At 48.2% G+C, this 19,811-nt stretch overlaps 1 protein-coding gene across 1 annotated transcript in view; it reads left to right on the plus strand.

Moving 5' to 3' along the window:
• IPO4 (importin 4) overlaps window positions 1–19,811 on the plus strand; it is a 1,872,953-nt gene that overhangs the window by 867,528 nt on the left and 985,614 nt on the right. The window lies entirely within an intron of this gene.

Here is a 19,811-nt window from a genome sequence, read left to right on the forward strand (position 1 = left end):
GGGGGAGAGCACTGCCACTGGGATCCTTGTTACCTGGATCCCAGTGAACACAGTCAAAGATCACTGACAGCAGGCAAAAAGTTGGGGTAACCATACCAAAAAGAGGGTGCTTTCCTACATAACCTCCCCTCCCCCAAAGTAGGACAATGAGGCTAGCCATGTCCAGACGAGTCATCATTGTCTTAAGTGGAAATATCTGGAGAGTCCATCTGCATTGGGGTGGATACTGTATAGTCCATTCCCTGTAGGGATATGCACCACCTCAGAATTTTTGGATTTTCACACTTCATCTGTTCAAACCATAGAAGGGGCTTGTAGTAGGTTTGAACAAGGAAGTGACTGCCAAAGAAGTATGGCCTCAGCTTTATCAAAGCCCACACCACAACAAAGACCTCCCTTTTTATGGCTGACCAATGCTTTTTCCTGGGGGTCAACCTTCTACTCATAAAAGCTACAGGTTGAGCCTGGCCCTCTGTATTTAGCTTTGACAGTACTGCCCAAATCACTACCTTAGAAGCATCTGTCTGTACTATGAACTGCTTGGAGTAGTCAGGGCTTCTTAAAATAGGAGCAGAGCACATGGCCTGTTTAAGGTCATCGAAATCTTTCTGGCATCTAGCTGTCCAGGAAACCTTTTTAGGCATTCTCTTGGAAGTGAGGTCATTTAGAGGGGCTACAATGGAGCCTTCATTCCTAGGGACCTTCCTGTAGAACCCATTAAGGCCTAGAAAGGCTCTCACCTGGGTCTGTGTAGTAAAAGCAGTCCAATCAAGAATAGTCTGGATTTTCCCCTGTAGAGGCTGAATCTGGCCTTCACTTACCAGGTGGCCCAGATAATCCACCTTACCCGGCCCTATCTGGCACTGAGAGAGCTTGATACTGAGGCCTGCCCTTTGCAGAGCCTCTACAACATTCCCTAGGTGGAACATGTGATCCTCCCAGGTGGAGCTAAAGACAGCTATGCTGTTTGTATAAGCTACACTGAAGCTTTCCAACCCTTGGAGGATTTTATTCACCAGCCTCTGGAATGTGGCATGTTCATTTTCAACCCATAATACATCACAGTAAAGTGATACTGGCCACTAGGGGTGGAAAATGCTGTTTTTGGCTTAGCATACTCTGGTAACTTGATCGGCCAGCAGTCAAATCAAAGGTGCTCAGATACTAGGCAGATGCCAGTGTTTTATAAGCTCATGAGCCCTAGGGATAGGATGAGCATCTGGCTTAGTAACAGTGTTATGACCCCTGTAGTCTACAAAAAAAAACATTTCTCTTTTGCCATCTTCGGAGTGAGGTATTGGGACAAGCACTACAGGGATAGCCGAAGAGCTATCCGAGGGCTTAATGACTCCTAGGTCTAGCATCTTCTGATCTTCAGATTTGATGCATTCCCTCCCATGGCCAGGTTGCCAGTAAATTTAACTGGCAAACTGCCGCCTGTGTCAATGGAGTGTTCACACAATGTGGTCTGACCATGTGTGTGTTAGAACAGTTCTGAAAACTTTCCTAGGAGTTTTCTGCAATCCTCCTTTTGGGACTCATAGAGGCAGTCAGAAAATACTACCCCATCAACTGAGCCGTTAGTTGCACTGTGGGATAAGAGGTCAGGGAGAGGGTCACACTCTTATTCCTGTCCCTCATTATTAGCCATGAGCAGAGTAATATCTGACCTGTCATAATATGGTTTAAGGGGTGGTTCAGGTAAAGCACCCTGTGGGGACTTTTGGGAGTGCCAGTGTCTACCAAGTGGGTAACCTCACCCTTTTTCTCCACAATGGTGTGAGAACCACTCCACTTGTCCTGGAGTGCCCTGGGAGCCACAGGCTTCAGGACCCACACTTCGTCCTGGCTGATAGACAGTTAGGACAGCCTTTTAGTCATGCCATTGTTTCTTTAACTCTTGGCTTGCCCTCTTTGTGTTCGTTAATCTGAGGTCAAGCACATAATCCACAATGTCTTATTTAGGAGGCTCGAGAGGTTGCTCCCAGCCTTCTCTAATGAGCAAGGGGGCCCCTAACAGGGTGCCCAAAGAGAAGTTCAAATGTGCTGTAGCCCACACCCTTCTGAAGGACCTCTCTATAGGCGAACATGAGGCATGGCAGTAGGACAGCCCATCTCCTCCTGAGTTTTTCAGAGTACCATAATCATACCCTTGAGAGTTTTGTTAAACCTCTCTACTAAGCCATTTCTTTGTGGGTGGTAAGGAGTTCTGAATGCGTAAGTCGCACCACATTCCTTCCACAAGGCTTTCAGGTAAGCGGGCATGAAGTTTTCATCTCTGTCTGATACCACCTCTTTAGGAAAGCCCACTCTTGAAAATATACCATGAAGGGCTTTGGCCACTGCAGGAGTTGTAGTGGTCATTAGAGGAATGGGGTTTGGGTAAGTGGTGGCATGGTCCACTACCACCAGTGTAAACCTGTTCCCATAGGCTGTTGGAAGGTCGAGGGCGGCAACAATATCCACCCCAACCCGCTCAAAGGAAACCCCAGCCACAGGAAGCAGAATTAATGAGGCCTTTGGTGTGCCAAGTGTCTTACTAGAGTTTTGACAGGTGACACAGGAGCGACAAAACTCCTTTCTGTCTTCAGACGTGGGGCCATTGAAAGTGTGGGACAAGCCTGTCCCAGGTCTTGCGTTACCCCAAGTGACCTGCCAGGGGAATGTCATGGACCAGGGTGAACAGGAACTCCCAAAACTTCAAAGGGATCATCCATCTCCTGGTGGCACCAGGTGTGGGATCCCTTGACTCTGAATAAAGGAGACTGTTCTCCCAGTACACCCTATGGGTGCCACTGACATCCCCTGCCTCTTATGCTGCAGCTTGCTGCCTTAAGCTCTCCAGTGTGGGATAAACTTGTTCCCTACTGAGCTCCTCCCTGGTGGGCCCCCCTGCACCCAAGAGTTCAGCTGTGTCAGCTTGCAGCTTTTCTGGTGTAGGTTTGACACAAGTAGTGGATTTGCCTCCCTCAGGAGTAAAATCCTCACTGGAGGCTGGAACAGGGGGTGCCTTCTTACCTTTCCTGCTCTTGGGTTTAGGAAGCTCTTGGGCCATTGTTCCAGGCTCCTAGGTTACTTGCTCTTTTTGCTTTTTGGCCTGTGCTCTTGTGAGGGCAAATATATGCCGTGGTTTGCCCAGCATTGCTGCATAGGCCTCCAGTTCCACCTCTTCCCAAGCTGAAGTCTCCAAGTTGTTCCCTAGTAGATGCTGTACAGGTAGGTCTGAGGAAACCAAATTCTGTTATGACCAGTAAGGCCCCCCCAGATGAAATCAGTAGCAGCCATGGGGTGGCACAAGATGTTAAGATGTTACTATGAGCATCAGTCACTTGGTATGTGTGACCAAGTAGGTGTTGCTCAGGAGACACCAGTTTCTCAGTCACCATAGTGACACTGGCACCTGTAGGCCTCTGCCTCAACACCATTAATTAGGGGATGCTGCCTGTACTTACCCATATTAAGGGGACAGGCAGCAAGGGTGGCAAAGTCAGTGCCCCCATCAGAGACCAAGACAGCCTCAGGTATCTCTGTAACTAGCCCAGACCCCACTACAGTCCCCAAGGTGAGCCCAGCTACACTCTTGGTTGGACTGACTACTGTTAGTAGTCCCACCACTACTGCTATTCCTAGGGGCACTAGCAGTAAAAGGTAAAATGGGGGGTAGTAGTGGTGAAAGGCTTGGTGCCTTTCTTAGGACAGGAGGTGTCTCCCCCCCCCCAAATGGCCTTCGTTTTTACAAACATAGCACCAAGGCTTTTTGTAATTGGAGGTGGTGAAAGTGGAGGCTTTGTTCTTACCCCCAAGGGGTTTTCCGGGCCTGATGAAGACTTTTTTTTATGTGTCACCACCTTTATCCTGAGACTTACCTGTTTCTTTCTTTAGGGAGGCCACTAGGAAACCGGTTTGGGCTATACCGATTGTTGACTTTATCTGGGAGGAAGGTCTTAAAGTCATGCAGACCCCATCTTCAGTTCCAGCAGTGCTTCCAAGGCTGGACAAGAAATACAAAGCACCAAACAACTCACCAGCCTGTTTAATTGATCACTCTAAACCGGACTCTGTGATATCTCAGGCAGCCCAGCGTAGGTCCAGGAATCCGTCCTCCCTACTTGCTGCACCCCCGGGTAGAGAAGGGCGGCCACCACGGTCAGAGCAGCAAACTCCTTGGCAATCTTGGGAGATATGACCGTCAGATGTGGTCGGATATATCCCAGTTTATCGACCTCCTGCTTAAAGATACTAGAGCTCAGGCGCGTAAAATATTACAAGAAGACGAGAAGATCTCCGCCGAAATTATAGACTGTGCTATCGTTGTCTCATCTACAGGTTTCTGCCAGTTACCGGGCTACATCCTTTCGCCCAGAAGTGCAACTGAAGATACTACATATACCTTACAATGGAGAACTGTAATTTGGCAAACACGTCGATGACGCCCTGCAATCAGTAAAGGCAGACACCGAAACAGCTAGATCACTAGGCACAATGCAATTTAGAAGATAGCCCTTTCGAGGGGGCAAGAGGAAGGGGACATTACTCTTACAGGGGCGGACTATATCAGTATCGGCAGGTTCCACCCTACCAAAGTCAATTTCGCACCACCGCTGGCCAACAACAGCTGCACACCTATTGGCAATCATCATCTGCGCCCTTCTGACACACCACAAGGTGAAAATCCTCTTATAAGGGCTAGGACGTGGCCAGAAAGCACTGATCTCCCATCAGCTGCCTGCACCCAATCCCTATCCCAACACTCTGATAGGGGGCAGAATTTCCAAGTTCTCCTATCAATGGTCCCAGATCACATCAGACAGATGGGTCCTCGATATTGTCAGTAAGGGACACACACTGGAGTTTCATCAATGTCCTCCAGAACTGCCACCAGAAGGACCCCCACCTGTCCATCTAAAGGAGCGCCTAGTACGGATTGCTATCTTGTTAGACAAGGGAGCAATAGAGATTGTACCGAATTCTCAGAGGGGAACAGGCTTCTACTCTCGCCTCTTCCTCATACGGAAAAAGACAGGGGACTGGCGACCTATTTTAGACCTTTCCGTCTCTGAACAAATTCCTGAAAAAACAGTCATTTCGTATGATCACCCTCCAAGATGTGCTACGATTAATCAACCAAGGAGATTTCTTGACGTCCTTGGATCTCCAGGACACATACTTCCACATCCCTATTCATCCCATTCACAGGAAATTCTTACCTTTCAAAGTTGCAGGCACCCATTACCAGTTCAGAGTGTTACCATTTGGCCTCAGATCAGCCCCGCAAGTTTTCACCAAGGTTCTGGCTCCAGCTACAGCCTACCTCAGGCAGCTGGGAATCCAGGTGTTTCCGTACTTGGACGATTGTCTAATAAAGGCACAAATGGCATCCAGGGCGCCCAGAGACACAGAAAAGTGCTTGTCCCTCTTCAAAGTGTTGGGGCTAATAGTCAGCTACCCAAAGCCTCACTTAGATCCATCAAACAAGATCACCTTTCTAGGTGCTGTTTTGGACATGGAGAGAGCAAGAGCCTTTCACTTCTCAGGACAGACGCAAAAAAATTCAAAATCTAGCATGCTGTCTCAGCAGAAGAAGGTCTACTTCTGTCCGGACTTACAATTCTTTTCTGGGGATGCTCTCTTCATGCATTCCGTTGATAGCAAACTGTCGCCTTCACATAAGAACACTTCAACCACAATTGGACGTTCAGTGGAAACAGATAAGCAGATCTTTCGACGATATTGTGCAAATAACTGCACCAGCAAGACAAGCCTTGAATTGGTGGAAGAACACCCCTCTAATCTCGGAAGGTCTCGCCTTTCTAAAGGACAAACCAGTGCATATTTTGACAACGGATGCGTCTCTAGAGGGATGGGGCGCACACTTACAGGACCTAACAGTGAGAGGGAGTTGGTCCATACAGGAATCAGCAATCCACATCAACATATTGGAATTAAAGGCAGTTTTCCTGGCGCTCAAGGCCTTCCTCACCAAGATCAGAGATTCATCGGTTTTTATAAGAACCGACAACACCACAGTCATACATTACCTCAACAAGCAAAGGGGTACAAGATTGCAGATGCTGTCTCTTCTGGAGCAGGAGCTGTGGCATTCAGTTCTACATCATTGTAGGAAGTTGTCTCTGTATATACTATTTCAAAGTAAGAATTAGCGTGCACAGAGTCCAAGGGTTCCCCTTAGAGGTAAGATAGTGTTAAAAGTAGATAGTTCTAATGTTCTATTTTGTGGTAGTGTGGTCGAGCAGTAGGCTTATCAGAGGGTAGTGTTAAGCATTTGTTGTACACACACAGGCAATAAATGAGGAACACACACTCAAAAGACAATTTCAGGCCAATAGGTTTTTATATTGAAAAATATATTTTCTTACACAGGTTCAAGATTTACATTAAACACTTTAAATGTAAGGTACTTCACTTAGATACTTTAGGAACTTTGAATGAAAGCAATATCACATACAGTCTTTGTAAAAAAAAAAAAAAAAAAGGCAATAAGCTATTTTCAAAGTGGACACACTGCAAAAATCAACAGTTCCTGGTGGGGGGGGGTAAGTAAAGGTTAGTTTTGAAGGTAAGTGAAACACTTACAAGTCTCAAGTTTGGGGCATAGGCAGCCCACCGTTGGGGGTTCAAGGCAACCCCAAAGTTACCACACCAGCAGCTCAGGGCCGGTCAGGTGCAGAGGTCAAAGAGGTGCCCAAACACATAGGAGCCTGTGGGGAACAGGGATGCTCCGATTCCAGTCTGTCAGCAGGTAAGTACTTGCGTCCTCGGGGGGCAGAATACAGGGGTTTTGTAGAGCACCGGGGGGGACACGAGAAGGCACACAAAGTACACCCTCAGCAGGTCAGGGACGGCCGGGTGCAGTGAGCAAAGCAGGCGTTGGGTTTTAGATTGAAAACAATGGAGGGACCCGGGGGTCACTCTAGCATTGCAGGCAGGCACAGAGGGGGCTTCTGGGGACAGCCACCACCTGGGCTAGGCAGAGGGTCGCTCTTGCACTGAAGTTCGGTTCCTTCAGGTCCTGGGGGCTGCGGGTGCAGTGTTGGTTCCAGGCGTCGGGTCCCTTGTTACAGGCAGTCGCGGTCAGGGGGAGCCTCTGGATTCTCTCTGCAGGCATCGCTGTGGGGGGGGGCAGGGGGGTCGTTCTCTGGTTACTCACGCGCAGTCGCCGGGGAGTCCTCCCTGGGGTGTTTGTTTTCTGCAGGTCAGGCCGGGGGCGTTGGGTGCAGTCTTTGAAAGTTGCTTCTCTGTTGCAAAGAAGTTGCAGGTTTTGAACAGGGGCTGCTGTTCACTGGAGTTTCTTGGTCCTGTAGTCCAGGGCAGTCCTCTGATGTTTCAGAGGTCGCTGGTCTCTGTCGGATGCGTCGCTGGAGCAGGTTTTCGTAATTTGAGACAGGCCGGTAGGGCTGGGGCCAAATCAGTTGTCGTCTTCCTCCTTCTCTGCAGGCTTGTAGGTCAGCAGTCCTTCTTTCTTCAGGTTGCAGGAATCTGATTTCCTGGGATCTGGGGAGCCCCTAAATACTAAATTTATGGGTGTGTTTAGGTCTGGGAGGGCGACTACACCCTCTTTGTGCCTCCTCCCTGTGGGGAGGGGGGCACATCCCTAATCCTATTGGGAGAATCCTCCAAACTCAAGATGGAGGATTTCTCAAGGCAGGGGTCACCTCAGCTCAGGACCCCTTAGGGGCTGTCCTGACTGGTGGGTGACTTCTCCTTGTTTTTCTCATTATCTCCTCCAGCCTTGCCGCCAAAAGTGGGGGCAGTGGCCGGAGTGGCGGGCATCTCCACTAGCTGGGATGCCCTGGGGTGCTGTAACAAAAAGGGTGAGCCTTTGAGGCTCACCGCTATGTGTTACAGTTCCTGCAGGGGGAGGTGAGAAGCACATCCACCCAGTACAGGCTTTGTTCCTGGCCACAGAGTGACAAAGCCACTCTCCCCATGTGGCCAGCAACATGTCTGGTGTGTGGCATGCTGGCAGGAACTGGTCAGCCTACACTAGAAGTCGGGTAGGTATGCAGGCGGCATCTCTAAGATGCCCTCTGGGTGTATTTTACAATAAATTGCACACTGGCATCAGTCTGCATTTATTGTGCTGAGAAGTTTGATACCAACTTCCCAGTTTTCAGTGTAGTCATTATGAAACTGTGGAGTTCGTGTTTGACAAACTCCCAGACCATATACTCTTTATCGCTACCCTGCACTTACAATGTCTAAGGTTTTGCTTAGACACTGTAGGGGCATAGTGCTCATGCACATATGCCCTCACCTGTGGTATAGTGCACCCTGCCTTGGGACTGTAAGTCCTGCTAGAGGGGTGACTTACCTATGCCACAGACAGTGTGAGGTTGGCATGGCACTCTGAGGGGAGTGCCATGTCGACTTAGTCATTTTCTCCCCACCAGCAGACACAAGCTGAGCATGTGCTGAGTGAGGGGTCCCTAGTGTGGCATAAGACATGCTGCAGCCCTTAGAGACCTTCCCTGGCATCAGGGCCCTTGGTCCCAGGGGTATCAGTTACAAGGGACTTACTTGAGTACCAGGGTTTTGCCAATTGTGGAGACAAAGTTACAGTTTAGGGAACGAACACTGGTGCTGGGGCCTGGTTAGCAGGGTCCCAGCACACTTTCAATCATAACTTAGCATCAGCAAAGGCAAAAAGTTAGGGGGTAACCATTCCAAGGAGGCATTTCCTTACAACCATCATATAACTATCATAGCGGAACACCTCCCAGGAGTATCCAACACTTTGGCAGATGCACTAAGCAGAACAGCGACGACCTGCCACGAATGGGAGCTCAACCAAGCAACTTTTGACCATCTTTCTTCGTTGGCTGCAAACCCAGTCTGGACCTGTTTGCGACAAGAGAGAACAAAAAATGCCGACACTTCACAAGCTGGTGACTGCAGAAAGGGTCAAAAGGGAATGCATGTTTGATAAATGGTCAGTGATTTATGCCTACGCTTTTTCCCTGCTCCCACTCATCCTGAGACTTCTTCAGAAGATGAAGAGAGAACCTTGCCGATTACTATTGATAGTCCCCAGATGGCCCGCCAGTTTTGGTTCGCGGACCTGCTGGTCCTCTCAGAACAACCTCCCATTCGATTGAGACCAACACCAGACTTGCTAACGATGACTCGGGGGCAGGTCCGTCATCCCAACAGACTTCTCTTCGATTATCTGCCTGGCTCCTGAATTATATGAGTTTGGCAACCTAGATATTCTGCCAGACTGTCGAGAGGTGCTTGCATGTGCCAGAGGCCAGTCTACGAATAAGACGTACAAGCTCAAGTGGAAAAGATTTTGCATATGGTGTAAAGCTTTCAGTATTCATCCTCCAAAGTCTTCTCCAGAGCAGATACTTCCGTATCTTTTGCAATTAGCTAAATCAGGTCTCCCATTCATCTATCAAAGTTCACCTGGCGGCCATCTCTCAATTCTGCCATACTGCAGCTGTACCATCTTTATGGTCATCCAGGAAAATCAAGCAATTCCTAAAGTGATTATTCAGGATGTTTGTTCCGATTCAACATCCTCCTCCTGCCTGGCATCTTATTATTGTGCTGTCCCAATTGATGAGGCATCCCTTTGAGCCTATTCGCCAAGCTGACCTGAAATATATCTCTTGGAAGACGCCACTCGTTCTAGCGCTTATTTCTGCAAAAAGGGTTAGTGATATACAGGCATTCACAATCTTACCACCTTTTCTTCAATTTAAATCAGATATGGCCATTCTGAGTATTAATCCTAAATTTATTCCTAAAGTTCCCTCAAACTTTCATTTGAACGAGCCAGTAATATTAAAGACTTTCTTTCCAAACCCCCGACCTCCAGGAGAACGGGCACTACATTCTCTAGATCTCAAAAGATGTCTAAAATTCTACATCCAAAGGACTAGCAGCTTTCATAAAGCTGATCAGTTGTTCATTAGCTCATATGGTCAACTCACTGAAGGGAATGCTGTTTCTAAGCAATCCATAGCCCAGTGGATCTCCACCACTATACACTTCTGTCACCAGCTAGCGAGAAGACTGCCAACATCAAGGCACACTCCACTAGAGCGGTATCTACTTCAGCAGCGGTCTTCACAGGAGTGCCTCTAAACCAGATTTGCCAAGTGGCAATGTGGACTCGCAGCCACACCTTTACTCAACACTACTGCCTGGATGCTGCTGACAGCATGGACGCAGCGGTAGGACAAGCAGTTTTGCGTAATCTATTTGCATAAGGTGAGCCAATAATCTTCTTTACCCACTATCCTAGAATACTAATGTTTCCAGATGGAGATATATATATACACGTTGGGTGATGTTTGTTTATGGATACAGATGTTAACATCTTCTTTGTACTGCTGATTATTCTGATTCAAGCATGTCAATCTATGAAAGATACACCAATACTGGAGAAGAAGATAAGTTACCTACCTGTAACTGTGATTCTCCAGTATTGGTACCTTACATAGATTCACATGCGGCCCACCCTCCTCCACATGAAGGCTCACCTCTTTTGTCTCTATCTTGAAGTCACTCGTGCTGGAAAATCTGAGAGACTGGGCCTCTGTGCTGAGGGTTCTAAAGGGGTGGTCTTGCCTGATTGACCCGACTTTTGGGTCTTTTCTAATGAAGGTAATAAGCTATGTAAGTGAATGTATTTTACCACTGACTACAATGGAGAAAAAAAAAACATTTTTTTAAATCTACTGCTTGCTATGTACCGTGGGACTCCCACTTTGACAACATGTGAATTTATGAAAGATACCAATACTGGAGAACCACAGTAACAGGTAAGTAACTTATCTTCTCACATGGCTTGGGAGGGGTAGCTTCCCCAAGCCACTGGTGTGCTTTGAAGGATACATTTGGTGCCCTCTGTGTATAGCTCAGTCTACATCGGTTCAGGGACCCCCAGTCCCTGCTCTGGTAAGAAACTGGACAAAGGAAAGTGGAGTAACCACTCCCCTGTCAATCACCACCCTAGGGTTGGTGCCCAGAACTCCTCCAGAGGGTTCCTGGATTCTGCCATCTTGAATCCAAGGTTGGCAGGGACATCTGGGAGCATCTGAGTGACCAGGTCAGGCAGGTGATGTCAGAGCCCCCATCCTGATAGATGGTCACCTGGCTAGGTGAACAATCCCCTCTTCAGAGCTATTTAGGGTCTCTCTCTTGGGTGGGGTCCTCAGGTTTGGTTTTCAGGATTCCAGCAGGACTCCTCTGTGACCTCTAGTTCCACTGGAACTGTGACTGGACCCTCCAGGAACCGACAATCTGCAACCACGACGAGGACTGTGCTTGCAACATTTTTTCCACTGCTCCTTCCAGCTTCTGCAACATTTCCCCGGCTGTGCATTCTCTGAGGGCGGCAAGTCTTCAGTCTGCACAAGAAGGAATCTCCCTTGGAGTGAGAGTCACTCCCCTGCATCTGCAGGCACCAACTGCAACAGCTGTGTGAATCCTGCATCACGAGTGGTGGTCAGGAGTAGTCCTCTTGGTCCTCTCGGCCAGCTGTCCAACTTTGGTGGAGCTAAGCCCTTACCTTCCCAAGCAGGAAAGTACCCCTGTGCACTGTGTCTCTTGCAGCTATCACTGCTTGTTGGCATCTCCTTCAAGGGATCTTCAGGCTCCGTGTACTACCTTTATTTTTGTAACGCTGTTTTCTTTCTTTCATGAATGTAAGTGCTGTGTGACTACAGTGGTATTGCATGAGCTTTGCACGTCTCCTAGATAAGCCTTGGCTGCTCATCCACAGCTACCTCTAGAGAACCTGGCTTCTAGACACTGCCTACACTACACTAATGTCCTTATACCTGGACCTGGTATAAGGTGTAAGAGCCTTAGGTACCCACCAAGCCAGCTTCCTGCATTATTATATACACCTTAGTAATCAGGAATGGGCATAGAATGGAATGGAAAACAGTGAACTGACATTAACTAATAGAGACCCTGGGGGAGTGCAAACCATATGCTAAATAAATGGAATGTGAAAGGCAGACCCCCACCCATGTAAGTGGAATCTGTGCAGGGGAACTAGAGCTATTGGATCCCTAAAAGGAAAGTACCAGAGTGCCCCCAGCAACCAGAAGAGAAAAGGTAAGTACCTGGTTTTCCCAAGCCCACGGGTAAACTTTGTAAAAGGACCGTGCATGACCCAGGCAAGACTGGAAGAAACAGAAGATGGATCCAGACAGAAGAGGACCTGCAAAGGAAGGGGACCAAGTCCAGTTTTAGTTGGAGAGTCTGGTTGGGGTAGGAGCCACTACCCACTCTTCTAGAGATGCAGGACCAGGTCAACGGTGAAGATCAGGAGTTGGCTATGTAGCACAGGAGCAGAAGAAGAGTTCCAGAAGTGATGTAGTCGATCTCCCACGTCAGGAGAAGAGTTGCAGTCCGTCAGTGGTGTGAAAAACCTCCAACAAGACTTGGCAAAGGCAAGAGTTGCTGAGCTGCTGGGGACCAGGACAGTCCAAGGGGACTCAAGCCAAAGAGGGGAGTACCAGGCAACCATCAGCAGTGAGGAGAGCCAGAAGTTGAGGATGCAGCCCCCACAGGCAATTCACAGGCAGCAGGCACAGGGGTTGCAGTGAGGCCCACTCAGCACACCTGGAAAGGAGTCCCACATCGCTGGAGCAGGAGGCTGTGCGTTGCAGGAAGGAGTGCTGGAGGCTGTGGCTACACAAAGCCTGAAGATCCCTTTGAAGAAGAGCCAACAAGCCTTGGTAGCTGCAAGAGTCATGGTGCACAGGGGTACTGTCCTGCAAGGAGAGGGGAAATTTCACCACCTCCCAAGTTCACCAGCTGGTAGAGGGGACCGAGGCGACCACTCCAGAACACCACCTGTGTTTCAGGGTCCATGCAGAGCTGCAGGAGAGTGGACCAACACCGCCTGTCGTTGTTGCAGTTGGTGTCCGTGGATGCAGAGGAGTGACTCCTTCACTCCAAGGGAGATTCCTTCCTGCTTCTTGGTGCAGTCTGAACACTTGCCGCCCTCAGTGGATGCACAGCCAGGGAAATGTTGCAGTTGCTGGAAGGAGCCAGAGAAACAATGTTGTAGAGCGAAGTCATCGCTGGAGCTGCAGACTGTAGGTTCCTGTGAAGTCCAGTTGCGGTTCCAGTAGCCAGAAGTTGAAATAAACTTCACAGAGGAGTCCTGCTGGAAACGTGCACGTTGAATCTGAAGACCTACCCAAGAAGGAGACCCAATATAGCCCTGAAAGGGGGATTGATCACTTACCAGGGTGATCACCTATCAGGAGGGGGCTGTGGCCTCCTCTGCCTGACCTGGCCACTCAGATGCTCCCAGAGTCCTCTGCCCACCTTGGATTAAAGATGGCAGAATCAACTGGCCACCTGCAGGAGCTCTGGGCACCAAACCTGGGGTGTTGATGGACAAGGAAGTGGTAACTGCCCTTTCCATTGTCCAGTTTCACGTTAGAGCATATACTGTGGGTCCCTGGACTGGTGCAAACCGGTTTATGCAAGGAGGGCACCAAAGTGCCCTTCAAAGCATACCAGTGTCTTGTGGAGGTTACCCCTCCTAAGCCATGTAGCACATTTCCAAAGGGAAAGGGTGTTGCCTCCCTCTCCCAAAGAAAATCCTTTGTTCTGACAGAGCTTGCGTATCTGGGGCAGTTCTGAAGTCTTTTGCTGGAGTTTCTTTGTGGACAGGGCCGCTGTCTTCAGGAGTTCTTGGTCCTCTGTTGGGCAGGCAATCGTCTTGGGGTTTTTAAGAGGTCGCTGGTCCTGCAGGATGCGTTGCCATTTTGTAGCAGGGGATTCAAAAGATGGAGACAGGCCAGTAGGGCTGGGGACAAATTAGTTGGTGTCTGCAGTCTTCTCTGCTGGGGGTCAGCTTAGCAGTCCGTCATCTTTCTTGTCTTCTTGAGGTCATCAGGAATCTGACAAGTTAGGTTCAGGGGGGGGCATAAATCCTGGATTTAGGGGTGTTACAGGGGTCAGAGGACAGTAGCCAATGGCTACTGTCTCTGAGGGTGGCTACACCCTTCCGGTGACCACTCAATTTGGGGTGGGGGTCACAGACCTAACCCTGTTGGTCCCTGTCCTCCAAACCAAGATGGAAGATTCTGCAGGGAGAGGGTCACTTCACCTAGGCCCACTCCTATGGTGACCAAAGCTGAAGTGGTCACTCCTCCTTGTTTTTCCCAAGTTTTCTGCTGGATTTGCTGCCAAAAGTGGGCTTTGGTCCAGGGGGCGGGCATCTCCACTATTGGGGCACTGTAACAAGAGGCCTGAGCCTTTGAAGCTCACAGCCAGGTGTTACAGTTCCGACAGGGGGTAGATGTGAAGCACCTCCACCCTGGGCAGGCTTTGTTTCTGGCTTCAGAGAGCACAAAGGCATGTGGTCAGAAACTTGTCTGGAAGTTGCAGGCTGGCACAGACCAATTAGTTCTGCTCTAGAAGTTTAGCTAAAATACAGAGGGCAGCTTTAAAATGCCCTCTGGGTGCATTTTGCTATACATCCAGAACTGGCATCAGTGTGGGTTTATTGTGCTGAGAAGTGAAACCAAACTTCCCACATTTCAGTGGATCCATCCTGGAGCTGTGGAGTTCGTAAGGACAAACTCCCAGCCCATGTACTTTATATGGTCACACTGCACTTAGTGTCTAAGAATGGACGTAGACACTGTAGGGGCATTTTGCTCATGCAGCTATGCCCTCACCTATAGTATAGTGCACCGTGCCTTAGGGCAGTAAGGCCTGTATAAGGGGTGACTGACCTATACCACACGCAGTGGTTTGTTGGCTTGGCACCCTGGGGGGGGATGCCATGTCTACTTAGTCACACAGAAGTTGCAATGGCAGTGTGCATGTGTTTGGTGAGGGGTCCCCTTGGGTGGCATAATACATGCTGCAGCCTAGCCTTTGGGGATCTTCCCTGGCCACAGATCCCTTGGTACCATGGATACCTTTTACAAGGGACTTAGCTGTGTGCCAGGGGTGTCCCTGTTGTGAAAGAATCGTACTTGTTTGGGAAAGAACACTGGTGCTGAGGCCTGGTTAGCAAGATCTCAGAACACTTTCAGTCAGCATCAATATCAGTCAAAAAAAGTGTGTGTGGGGGGAGGTAACCATGTCAAAAGGGGCACTTGTCTACATATCTTCACTCCTCTGTTCTTTCCTCCGTGTTTATTGACGATGGGCCTGCTATTCTATTCAAATGCTTATGACTATCAAGGAGATCCTCTATGAGAGAAGGAATAATTTCTTACCTGCAACTCTGTGCTCTTGAAGGGGAATCTCACTTGAAGTCACAAGCAACCCTCCCTCCTCCCCAGTGGGCAGAATAGAGAATAGAAGTGGACTTAACTACTGCTTATCACCAAAAAGACCTTAAAGGCACAGTCACTGTTCTTCAAAACAGTGTTTGTTCTCCTGGCTAATCTTTATTCTGACTGTTAGAAATGGGGTCTCTAGTTGGCAGAGGTATACACCCTTGTCCAAGTAGGGGCCACAATCCTAGTCAGGGTAAGTCGCACACAGTCCACATTATCCTGTGCACACCCTCTAGTAGCTTGGCACTGAGCAGTCAGGCTTAACTTAGAAGGCAATATGTAAAGTATTTGTGCAATAAATCATACAATAACACAGTGAAAACACCACAAAAATATACCACACAGGTTTAGAAAAATACGACATTTAACTAGTTAAATTAAGGTCAAAACTATAAAAATTCAATAAGCACAAGTTGAAATATAGCTTTTGTAAGATTAAAAAGTCCTATATTTTAAAAATCAACAGTTATCTCTGTTTGAACAGAGTACCTGGTTTTCGTCAAAATTATCATGCACTGAGACCGCAGAGGAGGAGATGCGTGGAAAAATAAGGTGTGCTTCAGATTTTCCAACAGACAATTCATTGTTTATTTCCACGCTGCAAGGGGCTTCGCGTCGATTTCCTGCACACAGTATTGGTTCCTCACTAAGATGCTGGGATCTTTTGACGCCCAGGGACGATGCGTGGAAATCCTGGGCGTGTGGGACGAAGTCACAAGCGGTGCGTCGATCTGGTATGGCGATGCATCACATTTTCTGTGGCACGGCAGGCGATGCATCGATTCTTCACTCTGGAAATTGGGCTGCATCATTCTGGCTGGGGTGTGCGTCCATCCGGTAGGACTGTGTGCTGAATTTCTGGTTGCAACACAGGTGCTGCGTCAATCTTCTCTCGGGAAGTCAGGCTGCATTGTTCCGGTTCAGGTGTGCGGCGATTTTCTCGTCGCAAGGAAGCTGTGCGTTGTTTTCGGTAAGCTGTGTGTCGATTTTCGGCACACAAGGAGTTTCTTCAAGAGATGAAGTCTTTTTGGCCCTGAGACTTCAGAAAACAGGAGGCAAGCTCAATTCGAGCCCTTGGAGAGCACTTCTTAGCAAAGTCAGAGGTCAGCATCACAGTAGGGCAGCAGCAAGGCAGCAGTCCTACACAGGAAAGCAGTCCAGGTGAGTCCTTTAGGCAGCCAGGCAGTTCCTCTTGACAGGTTGCAGGATCTGGTCCAGAAGTGTCTGATTTGGTGGGGTCAGAGACCCAGTTTATATACCCACAACTGGCAACAGTATTGGAGTATGATTCCAACATGTTTGATACCAAACATGCCTAGGGTCGGGGTTACCATTATTTAGCTAGACATAGGTAGGGACCTATGTGCAGTATAAGGGTAAAATGGCTTCCCCCCAGTCACGAAGTCCAGGAAAGTGGGGCTGGAGTTAATGGGGGCACGTCTGCTCGTGCAGGAGTTCCTTTACACACAGGTACTTGCACCCTGCTCTCTGGGGTAGGAGGGCCTTCCATAGGGGTGACTTACAGTGACCTGGTGCAGTAACCTGTAGTGAAAGTGGGGGAGACTTCAAAGAGGGGTTTCGAACTGCACAAGGTCTCTTTCAGGACAGTTCTGTATGCCAGGTTCCCAGTAGTGGGGTTTGAAAGTCAATTTTGTGAAGGCAGGCCACTAGCCTTTGAAATGTAAGTGTCCAGCCCACCACCCTTCCAGCCCAAGACCAATTCAGTATGCAGATGAGTGCAGGTGTGACTGAGTATCCTGTGTTTATGGTTGTCTGGGTGAAATGCACAAGGGAGCTTTCAACCAGCCCAGATGTGGATTGGAGACAGGCTGTAAAGTACAGATGGATTTTAAGTGCAGAGAAATGCTCACTTTCTACAAGTGGCATTTCTGAAATAGTAATATAAAATCCAGCCTCATCAATAAGCAGGATTTTCTATTACCATTCTGGCCATACTAAACATGACCTGTTTACCCCTTTCCGAACAGAATTTACCACTCAAACAGTATATGCGGGCATACCTAATGCTAGCCTATGAAAGGAGCAGGCCTCACAGTACTTGAAAACGAATTCAGGAGTTTTACACTACCAGGACATATAAAACACACATGTATATGTCTGGCCTTTCACCTACATAGCACCATGCCCTATGGGTTACCTGGGACCTACCTTAGGGGTGACTTACATGTATGTAAAGGGGAGTTCAAGGCTTGGCAAGTTCGTTTAAATGCCAAGTCGAAGTGGCTTTGAACCTGCACACACAGGCCTTGCAATGGAAGGCCTGAGACATGGTTATGGGGCTACTTATGTGGGGGGCACAATCAGTGCTGCAGGTCCACTAGTAGCATTTAATTTACTTTTCCCTGTGTGCATGTAGTGCACTTTACTGGGCACTTACAAGTAAATCAAATATTCCAATTTGGTATGAGTCAATGTTACCATGTTTGAAGGGAGAGAGCATATGCACTTTAGCACTGGTTAGCAGTGGTAAAGTGCGCACAGTCCTAAAACCAGCAAAAACAGTGTCAGAAAAGTGGAGGGAGGCAGGCTAAGGCTGTCAGGTCTATCACTGACTAAACCATCATGTCAGGTTCAGCCAAGAAAGGATTATTTAGACCCTGTGGCACCTGTGGGAAAATAATACTTCACTCAGATGACCCACATAAGAGCGCCATATACTGCATTTATCCTGACCACTTAGTGAAAGACTGCAACATTTGATGCACTTTTTCACGAAACACGTTGAGATAGAGAGGCTAGACTTCTGTTATGGCTTCAGATGCTTAAAACCAAGAAATGCCCTCTATCTGGGGAAGATAGTGATAGCTCCTCAAAAACATTGGCTTCAAAGAAGAGATGAAGGTCTGCTGAGAGTTTGTCCCCAGAGTCCCAAAAGGCAATGAAAAAAGCCCATCATTCACATTAGAAGAAAGAGGAACAATCTTCTACTTATAAGAAGGAACAAGTTACTTCAGAAAAGCTACCCTCTACTCCTTCCACCAAGCAAGCCCAGGTTAAAAAACCTTCTCAGCCACTGCCAGCATCACCGATCTCAGTATTGTCACCTCCCCCTGATAAATGTGTTTCTCGTCGATGGGCGACTTGTCGACAACAGTCTCCACTATACCTGCCACTACAGCGACATTCACTGTAGCAGCTTCACCCATGATGATACCATTGTTGCCTTTATTATCATTGACGATTGCATCAGTCAGTATCCCTGCAAAGCCAAAGGTTCCATCAAGTACATCATCACCGTCTATGGCAGCAAGGTCTTCAATACCAACAAAGAAACTGTTGACGAGGACAGCCACAAAAGGCCCATCAAGGTCTGCTATTCCATTGGCCAAAGGTAGTACTGTCTACGGCACCACCATCTACCGCAGCAACAACTGCATCAGTACTGTTGTCTGCATCGCCATCAACAAAGGACTACTTGACACCTAGACAACTGTTGACGAGTCCATCGATGAAAGACGATCAATGACAGAAGAGCCATCTGCAGGACCGTTGACTAAAGCACAGATGATGGGGAACCATCAACAGCGACAAATACTCCTTAATTTGTACCATTGTCTCTAAAAACAATAAAACAGAAACCCTCACATGAGGCAATATTACCACCTCACACCTCATCCAGTAAAGTTTCACCTGAACCTCCTAATAATCTTCTGGATGACGATGATGGTGCAAGGAATACTCTGATGACGAAGGCCCACTCATAGTAGCTCATAGCACATCAGAGCTACATGTGAACTGTCAAGAGGCTAAAGAAGAAAAGCAACAATATTATGATTCAAAATATACAACAGATCAGTATGGGTTCCAGGAACAATTTGTTATGTACAGTGAACAGCACGTGCAGGAACCTGCAATCCAGATGCCAGCATCACTGGTGACCAGTTTGCAACACATGCAGCAGGACTATTATCGCAGAGTCCCATAATCGGTAACTTCCACCCTGTTACCACAAACACCCCAGCAAAGACCACCTCCTCAAGCACGCTCTCCTAAGGAATGTACAGCACCGCTTTTTGCTGCACCTCCTACACCATTGTCAACATTGGCTGCTACCTTCACTGAGCCTCCACTGGACGATGCACTTTCCACTGATGACGACAGGGAAGAGGGCGGGATCAAGGACACTGCTTCCATCTCCAGTGAGTGTATTGATAATCATCCCAAACACCAATCCCTTCCCCACCACCACCATTGGATTCCCCACCAGAGGACATAGGTGGATTTCATAGCCTTATGGCCCTGGCTGCCAAGAGGTCTCAGCTCCCAATAGTAACAAAAGAATCGGACTGCTTTCTCTATGATTTTAAAGAGCCCGCCAGAAAGACTGTCTGTGCTATCCCTTTTGTGGATTTTATAAGGTAAAAAGGCCTCAAGGTTATAAAGACTTACGCTTCGATACTGGCTGTCTTCAGCAGGCTAGACAAGAAATATTAAGCACCTGAGATTTCTCCTGCTTGTCTAATCGGCCAACTAAAACCGGATCCCGTTATCTCACAG

The sequence above is a fragment of the Pleurodeles waltl genome, chromosome 6 (assembly GCF_031143425.1).
Source record: "Pleurodeles waltl isolate 20211129_DDA chromosome 6, aPleWal1.hap1.20221129, whole genome shotgun sequence".
In the NCBI taxonomy this organism is placed as follows: Eukaryota; Metazoa; Chordata; class Amphibia; order Caudata; family Salamandridae; genus Pleurodeles; species Pleurodeles waltl.